Genomic DNA, 9,556 nt, shown 5'->3' on the forward strand with positions numbered 1-9,556 from the left:
CTCCTCCTCCTCCTCTGTCACTGCATATATCTCCTCCTCCTCCTCTGTCACTGCATATATCTCCTCCTCCTCTGTCACTGCATATATCTCCTCCTCCTCTGTCACTGCATATATCTCCTCCTCCTCCTCTGTCACTGCATATATCTCCTCCTCTATCACTGCATATATCTCCTCCTCTATCACTGCATATATCTCCTCCTCTATCACTGCATATATCTCCTCCTCCTCCGTCACTGCATATATCTCCTCCTCCTCCTCTGTCACTGCATATATCTCCTCCTGCTCTGTCAATGCATATATCTCCTCCTCCCCTGTCACTGCATATATCTCCTCCTCCCCTGTCACTGCATATATCTCCTCCTCCCCTGTCACTGCATATATCTCCTCCTCCCCTGTCACTGCATATATCTCCTCCTCCTCCTCTGTCACTGCATATATCTCCTCCTCCTCCGTCACTGCATATATCTCCATCTCCTCCTCCTCTATCACTGCATATATCTCCTCCTCCTCTGTCACTGCATATATCTCCTCCTCTGTCACTGCATATATCTCCTCCTCCTCCGTCACTGCATATATCTCCTTCTCCTCCTCCTCTGTCACTGCATATATCTCCTCCTCCTCCTCCTCTGTCACTGCATATATCTCCTCCTCCTCCTCTGTCACTGCATATATCTCCTCCTCCTTCTCCTCTGTCACTGCATATATCTCCTTCTCCTCCTCCTCTGTCACTGCATATATCTCCTCCTCCTCCTCTGTCACTGCATATATCTCCTCCTCCTCTGTCACTGCATATATCTCCTCCTCCTCTGTCACTGCATATATCTCCTCCGTCACTGCATATATCTCCTCCTCCTCTGTCACTGCATATATCTCCTCCTCCTCCTCTGTCACTGCATATATCTCCTCCTCCTCCTCCGTCACTGCATATATCTCCTCCTCCTCTGTCACTGCATATATCTCCTCCTCCCCTGTCACTGCATATATCTCCTCCTCCTCTGTCACTGCATATATCTCCTCCTCCTCTGTCACTGCATATATCTCCTCCTCCTCCTCCCCTGTCACTGCATATATCTCCTCCTCCTCCCGTCACTGCATATATCTTCTCCTCCCCTGTCACTGCATATATCTTCTTCTTCTTCTCCTTCTCCTCCTGTCACTGCATATATCTTCTCCTCCTTCTCTGTCACTGCATATATCTCCTCCTCCTCTGTCACTGCATATATCTCCTCCTCCTCTGTCACTGCATATATCTCCTCCTCCTCTGTCACTGCATATATCTTCTTCTTCTCCTCCTCTGTCACTGCATATATCTTCTTCTTCTCCTCCTCCTGTCACTGCATATATCTCCTCCTCCTCTGTCACTGCATATATCTCCTCCTCCTCCTCTGTCACTGCATATATCTCCTCCTCCTCCTCTGTCACTGCATATATCTCCTCCTCCTCCTCTGTCACTGCATATATCTCCTCCTCCTCCTCTGTCACTGCATATATCTCCTCCTCCTCCTCTGTCACTGCATATATCTCCTCCTCCTCCTCTGTCACTGCATATATCTCCTCCTCCTCTGTCACTGCATATATCTCCTCCTCCTCCTCTGTCACTGCATATATCTCCTCCTCCTCCGTCACTGCATATATCTCCTCCTCCTCCTCTGTCACTGCATATATCTCCTCCTGCTCTGTCAATGCATATATCTCCTCCTCCTCCTCTGTCACTGCATATATCTCCTCCTCCTCCTCTGTCACTGCATATATCTCCTCCTCCTCCTCCTCTGTCACTGCATATATCTCCTCCTCCGTCACTGCATATATCTCCTCCTCCTCTGTCACTGCATATATCTCCTCCTCCTCCTCTGTCACTGCATATATCTCCTCCTCCTCTGTCACTGCATATATCTCCTCCTCCTCCTCCTCTGTCACTGCATATATCTCCTCCTCCTCCTCTGTCACTGCATATATCTCCTCCTCCTCCTCTGTCACTGCATATATCTCCTCCTCCTCCTCTGTCACTGCATATATCTCCTCCTCCTCCTCTGTCACTGCATATATCTCCTCCTCCTCCTCTGTCACTGCATATATCTCCTCCTCCTCCTCTGTCACTGCATATATCTCCTCCTCCTCCTCTGTCACTGCATATATCTCCTCCTCCTCCTCTGTCACTGCATATATCTCCTCCTCCTCCTCTGTCACTGCATATATCTCCTCCTCCTCCTCTGTCACTGCATATATCTCCTCCTCCTCCTCTGTCACTGCATATATCTCCTCCTCCTCTGTCACTGCATATATCTCCTCCTCCTCTGTCACTGCATATATCTCCTCCTCCTCTGTCACTGCATATATCTCCTCCTCCTCTGTCACTGCATATATCTCCTCCTCCTCCTCTGTCACTGCATATATCTCCTCCTCCTCCGTCACTGCATATATCTCCTCCTCCTCCTCTGTCACTGCATATATCTCCTCCTGCTCTGTCAATGCATATATCTCCTCCTCCCCTGTCACTGCATATATCTCCTCCTCCCCTGTCACTGCATATATCTCCTCCTCCCCTGTCACTGCATATATCTCCTCCTCCCCTGTCACTGCATATATCTCCTCCTCCCGTCACTGCATATATCTCCATCTCCTCCTCCTCTATCACTGCATATATCTCCTCCTCCTCTGTCACTGCATATATCTCCTCCTCCTCCGTCACTGCATATATCTCCTTCTCCTCCTCTGTCACTGCATATATCTCCTCCTCCTCCTCTGTCACTGCATATATCTCCTCCTCCTTCTCCTCTGTCACTGCATATATCTCCTTCTCCTCCTCCTCTGTCACTGCATATATCTCCTCCTCCTCCTCTGTCACTGCATATATCTCCTCCTCCTCTGTCACTGCATATATCTCCTCCTCCTCTGTCACTGCATATATCTCCTCCTCCTCTGTCACTGCATATATCTCCTCCTCCTCTGTCACTGCATATATCTCCTCCTCCTCTGTCACTGCATATATCTCCTCCTCCTCCTCCGTCACTGCATATATCTCCTCCTCCTCTGTCACTGCATATATCTCCTCCTCCTCTGTCACTGCATATATCTCCTCCTCCTCTGTCACTGCATATATCTCCTCCTCCTCTGTCACTGCATATATCTCCTCCTCCTCTGTCACTGCATATATCTCCTCCTCCTCCTCTGACACTGCATATATCTCCTCCTCCTCCGTCACTGCATATATCTCCTCCTCCTCCGTCACTGCATATATCTCCTTCTCCTCCTCCTCTGTCACTGCATATATCTCCTCCTCCTCCTCCTCTGTCACTGCATATATCTCCTCCTCCTTCTCCTCTGTCACTGCATATATCTCCTTCTCCTCTGTCACTGCATATATCTCCTCCTCCTCCTCTGTCACTGCATATATCTCCTCCTCCTCCTCTGTCACTGCATATATCTCCTCCTCCTCTGTCACTGCATATATCTCCTCCTCCTCTGTCACTGCATATATCTCCTCCTCCTCTGTCACTGCATATATCTCCTCCTCCTCCTCTGTCACTGCATATATCTCCTCCTCCTCTGTCACTGCATATATCTCCTCCTCCTCCTCTGTCACTGCATATATCTCCTCCTCCTCCTCTGTCACTGCATATATCTCCTCCTCCTCCTCTGTCACTGCATATATCTCCTCCTCCTCCTCTGTCACTGCATATATCTCCTCCTCCTCCTCTGTCACTGCATATATCTCCTCCTCCTCCTCTGTCACTGCATATATCTCCTCCTCCTCCTCTGTCACTGCATATATCTCCTCCTCCATCCTCTTCTCTTGGTGTTTTTTACTCTTCTTTTCTTACCACAGAGAAGGAGCCTGGTAAATTTGACCTGGTTTATGAGGGAGAGGACGGGACGGACCACGTGGAGTATGCAGTGCCTCAGGATTGTAAGGTGCACAGGATACGGGTAGAGCGGCTCTGAGCTCTTATTGGAGGATACTGGTTAACCCCTTCCCACCGATGGATATATTGAAATATAGGGCCACGTATGGGAGTTGTAGTACATCAGCAGCTGGTTGTCGGATTATATTACTGTCTCTATCTGCAGATCACACAAGCCTGGAGCTCGCTGATTGAACCACGACTGGTGCTGGAGTCCGTATTCTACCCACATCCTGTACTGGGTGGCAGCAGCGGGCCCCTGATCGGTGGCAGCAGCGGGCCCCTGATCGGTGGCAGTCGTGGACATGATTAAAGGCTTCTCCCAGTGGGAGACATTTGTATGTGTCGTCATGTTTTTATGAAAATGAATTTAATAAAAAATAGACTTTACGTCCGGCGATTGTGTTCAGTGTCTGTGGGGTGATTGTAGGGGGAGGGGGCACGCAGGATGTGATCGCCGCCATTCCTCTAATCTGCTTTGGGGGTGCTGGTCACTTACTTACAATGTCGGGTGGTCACATCCCACCCAAGATTCAGGCATATCAGGTACGCTGGAGGCACTATGAGCACAGCGCAGCGCTCTGTATGGTGTGTGGATTATATGTATGGTGTGTGGGTTATATGTATGGTGTGTGGGTTATATGTATGGTGTGTGGGTTATATGTATGGTGTGTGGGTTATATGTATGGTGTGTGCGTTATATGTATGGTGCGTGGGTTATATGTATGGTGCGTGGGTTATATGTATGGTGCGTGGGTTATATGTATGGTGCGTGGGTTATATGTATGGTGCGTGGGTTATATGTATGGTGCGTGGGTTATATGTATGGTGCGTGGGTTATATGTATGGTGCGTGGGTTATATGTATGGTGCGTGGGTTATATGTATGGTGCGTGGGTTATATGTATGGTGCGTGGGTTATATGTATGGTGCGTGGGTTATATGTATGGTGCGTGGATTATATGTATGGTGCGTGGGTTATATGTATGGAGCGTGGGTTATATGTATGGAGCATGGGTTATATGTATGGAGCGTGGGTTATATGTATGGTGCGTGCGTTATATGTATGGTGCGTGCGTTATATGTATGGTGCGTGCGTTATATGTATGGTGCGTGCGTTATATGTATGGTGCGTGCGTTATATGTATGGTGCGTGGGTTATATGTATGGTGCGTGCGTTATATGTATGGTGCGTGGGTTATATGTATGGTGCGTGGGTTATATGTATGGTGCGTGCGTTATATGTATGGTGCGTGCGTTATATGTATGGTGCGTGCGTTATATGTATGGTGCGTGGGTTATATGTATGGTGCGTGGGTTATATGTATGGTGCGTGGATTTAGAACAAAAAAATATTAGCTCCTATGTGTAGAAATTTTCCCTTCCCTTTTCCCTTCCCTTTTCCCTTCCCTTTTCCCTTCCCTTTTCCCTTCCCTTTGTTGAACTTGATGGACATGTGTCTTTTTTCAGCCGTACTAACTATGTAACTATGTATGGTGTGTGCGTTATATGTATGGTGCGTGCGTTATATGTATGGTGCGTGCGTTATATGTATGGTGCGTGCGTTATATGTATGGTGCGTGGGTTATATGTATGGTGCGTGGGTTATATGTATGGTGCGTGGGTTATATGTATGGTGCGTGGGTTATATGTATGGTGTGTGGATTTAGAACAAAAAAATATTAGCTCCTATGTGTAGAAATTTTCCCTTCCCTTCCCTTCCCTTTTCCCTTCCCTTTTCCCTTCCCTTTTCCCTTCCCTTTTCCCTTCCCTTGGTTGAACTTGATGGACATGTGTCTTTTTTCAGCCGTACTAACTATGTAACTATGTATGGTGTGTGCATTATATGTATGGTGCGTGCGTTATATGTATGGTGCGTGCGTTATATGTATGGTGCGTGCGTTATATGTATGGTGCGTGCGTTATATGTATGGTGCGTGGGTTATATGTATGGTGCGTGGGTTATATGTATGGTGCGTGGGTTATATGTATGGTGCGTGGATTTAGAACAAAAAAATATTAGCTCCTATGTGTAGAAATTTTCCCTTCCCTTTTCCCTTCCCTTTTCCCTTCCCTTTTCCCTTCCCTTTTCCCTTCCCTTTTCCCTTCCCTTTTCCCTTCCCTTTTCCCTTCCCTTTGTTGAACTTGATGGACATGTGTCTTTTTTCAGCCGTACTAACTATGTAACTATGTATGGTGCGTGGGTTATATGTATGGTGTGTGGATTATATGTATGGTGCGTGGGTTATATGTATGGTGCGTGGGTTATATGTATGGAGCGTGGGTTATATGTATGGAGCGTGGGTTATATGTATGGTGCGTGCGTTATATGTATGGTGCGTGCGTTATATGTATGGTGCGTGCGTTATATGTATGGTGCGTGCGTTATATGTATGGTGCGTGGGTTATATGTATGGTGCGTGCGTTATATGTATGGTGCGTGCGTTATATGTATGGTGCGTGGGTTATATGTATGGTGCGTGGGTTATATGTATGGTGCGTGGGTTATATGTATGGTGCGTGGGTTATATGTATGGTGCGTGGGTTATATGTATGGTGCGTGGGTTATATGTATGGTGCGTGGGTTATATGTATGGTGCGTGGGTTATATGTATGGTGCGTGGGTTTAGAACAAAAAAATATTAGCTCCTATGTGTAGAAATTTTCCCTTCCCTTCCCTTTTCCCTTCCCTTTTCCCTTCCCTTTTCCCTTCCCTTTGTTGAACTTGATGGACATGTGTCTTTTTTCAGCCGTACTAACTATGTAACTATGTATGGTGCGTGCGTTATATGTATGGTGCGTGCGTTATATGTATGGTGCGTGGGTTATATGTATGGTGCGTGGGTTCTATGTATGGTGCGTGGGTTCTATGTATGGTGCGTGGGTTATATGTATGGTGTGTGGATTTAGAACAAAAAAATATTAGCTCCTATGTGTAGAAATTTTCCCTTCCCTTTTCCCTTCCCTTTTCCCTTCCCTTTTCCCTTCCCTTTTCCCTTCCCTTTGTTGAACTTGATGGACATGTGTCTTTTTTCAGCCGTACTAACTATGTAACTATGTATGGTGCGTGCGTTATATGTATGGTGCGTGGGTTATATGTATGGTGCGTGGGTTATATGTATGGTGCGTGGGTTATATGTATGGTGCGTGGATTTAGAACAAAAAAATATTAGCTCCTATGTGTAGAAATTTTCCCTTTTCCCTTCCCTTTTCCCTTCCCTTTTCCCTTCCCTTTTCCCTTCCCTTTTCCCTTCCCTTTTCCCTTCCCTTTTCCCTTCCCTTTTCCCTTCCCTTTTCCCTTCCCTTTGTTGAACTTGATGGACATGTGTCTTTTTTCAGCCGTACTAACTATGTAACTATGTATGGTGCGTGCGTTATATGTATGGTGCGTGCGTTATATGTATGGTGCGTGCGTTATATGTATGGTGCGTGGGTTATATGTATGGTGCGTGGGTTATATGTATGGTGCGTGGGTTATATGTATGGTGCGTGGGTTATATGTATGGTGCGTGGGTTATATGTATGGTGCGTGGATTATATGTATGGTGCGTGCGTTATATGTATGGTGCGTGCGTTATATGTATGGTGCGTGCGTTATATGTATGGTGCGTGCGTTATATGTATGGTGCGTGCGTTATATGTATGGTGCGTGGGTTATATGTATGGTGCGTGGGTTATATGTATGGTGCGTGGGTTATATGTATGGTGCGTGGGTTATATGTATGGTGCGTGGGTTATATGTATGGTGCGTGGGTTATATGTATGGTGCGTGGATTTAGAACAAAAAAATATTAGCTCCTATGTGTAGAAATTTTCCCTTCCCTTTTCCCTTCCCTTCCCTTTTCCCTTCCCTTTTCCCTTCCCTTTTCCCTTCCCTTTTCCCTTCCCTTTTCCCTTCCCTTGGTTGAACTTGATGGACATGTGTCTTTTTTCAGCCGTACTAACTATGTAACTATGTATGGTGTGTGCGTTATATGTATGGTGCGTGCGTTATATGTATGGTGCGTGGGTTATATGTATGGTGCGTGGGTTATATGTATGGTGCGTGCGTCCTTCCCCCCTCCTTCCCCCCTCCTTCCCCCCTCCCCCCCCCTCCTTCCCCCCCCTCCTTCCCTCCCCCCCCCCTCCTTCCCTCCCCCCCCCCTCCTTCCCTCCCCCCCCCTCCTTCCCTCCCCCCCCCCTCCTTCCCTCCCCCCCCCCTCCTTCCCTCCCCCCCCCTCCTTCCCTCCCCCCCCTCCTTCCCTCCCCCCCCCCCCCCTCCTCCCCTCCCCCCCCCTCCTTCCTTCCTTCCCTCCTTCCTTCCTTCCCTCCTCCCTCCCTCCCTCCTCTTGCCTCCCTCCCTCCCTCCCTCCTCTTGCCTCCCTCCCTCCCTCCCTCCTCTTGCCTCCCTCCCTCCCTCCCTCCTCTTGCCTCCCTCCCTCCCTCCCTCCTCTTGCCTCCCTCCCTCCCTCCCTCCTCTTGCCTCCCTCCCTCCTCTTGCCTCCCTCCCCTTGCCTCCCTCCCTCCTCTTGCCTCCCTCCCTCCCTCCCTCCTCTTGCCTCCCTCCCTCCCTCCCTCCTCTTGCCTCCCTCCCTCCCTCCCTCCTCTTGCCTCCCTCCCTCCCTCCCTCCTCTTGCCTCCCTCCCTCCCTCCCTCCTCTTGCCTCCCTCCCTCCTCTTGCCTCCCTCCCTCCCTCCCTCCTCTTGCCTCCCTCCCTCCCTCCCTCCTCTTGCCTCCCTCCCTCCCTCCCTCCTCTTGCCTCCCTCCCTCCCTCCCTCCTCTTGCCTCCCTCCCTCCCTCCCTCCTCTTGCCTCCCTCCCTCCCTCCCTCCTCTTGCCTCCCTCCCTCCCTCCCTCCTCTTGCCTCCCTCCCTCCCTCCCTCCTCTTGCCTCCCTCCCGCCTCCCTCCCTCCTGCCTCCCTCCCTCCCTCCCTCCTCTTGCCTCCCTCCCTCCTCTTGCCTCCCTCCCTCCCTCCCTCCTCTTGCCTCCCTCCCCTTGCCTCCCTCCCTCCCTCCTCTTGCCTCCCTCCCTCCCTCCCTCCTCTTGCCTCCCTCCCTCCTCTTGCCTCCCTCCCTCCCTCCCTCCTCTTGCCTCCCTCCCTCCTCTTCCCTCCCTCCCTCCCTCCCTCCCTCCCTCCCTCCTCTTGCCTGCCTCCCTCCCTCCCTCCTCCTCTTGCCTCCCTCCCTCCCTCCCTCCTCCTGCCTCCCTCCCTCCCTCCCTCCTCCTCTTGCCTCCCTCCCTCCCTCCCTCTCCCTCCCTCCCTCCCTCCCTCCTCTTGCCTCCCTCCCTCCTCTTGCCTCCCTCCCTCCTCTTGCCTCCCTCCCTCCTCTTGCCTCCCTCCCTCCCTCCCTCCCTCCTCTTGCCTCCCTCCCTCCCTCCCTCCCTTCTCTTGCCTCCCTCCCTCCCTCCCTCCCTTCTCTTGCCTCCCTCCCTCCCTCCCTCCCTCCCTTCTCTTGCCTCCCTCCCTCCCTCCCTTCTCTTGCCTCCCTCCCTCCCTTCTCTTGCCTCCCTCCCTCCCTCCCTCCCTTCTCTTGCCTCCCTCCCTCCCTTCTCTTGCCTCCCTCCCTCCCTTCTCTTGCCTCCCTCCCTCCCTCCCTTCTCTTGCCTCCCTCCCTCCCTCCCTTCTCTTGCCTCCCTCCCTCCCTTCTCTTGCCTCCCTCCCTCCCTCCCCCTCGT

At 50.5% G+C, this 9,556-nt stretch overlaps 1 long non-coding RNA gene across 1 annotated transcript; it reads left to right on the plus strand.

The window, feature by feature from the left end:
• Positions 1-3,826: 3,826 nt before the first annotated feature.
• LOC142728074 (uncharacterized) lies at positions 3,827-4,292 on the plus strand. Its single transcript, XR_012877458.1, has 2 exons — positions 3,827-3,912; positions 4,069-4,292. It is a non-coding gene; the product is annotated as an uncharacterized LOC142728074 (long non-coding RNA).
• Positions 4,293-9,556: the final 5,264 nt, after the last annotated feature.

The sequence above is a fragment of the Rhinoderma darwinii genome, unplaced genomic scaffold (genome assembly GCF_050947455.1).
Source record: "Rhinoderma darwinii isolate aRhiDar2 unplaced genomic scaffold, aRhiDar2.hap1 Scaffold_671, whole genome shotgun sequence".
Lineage (NCBI taxonomy): Eukaryota > Metazoa > Chordata > Amphibia > Anura > Rhinodermatidae > Rhinoderma > Rhinoderma darwinii.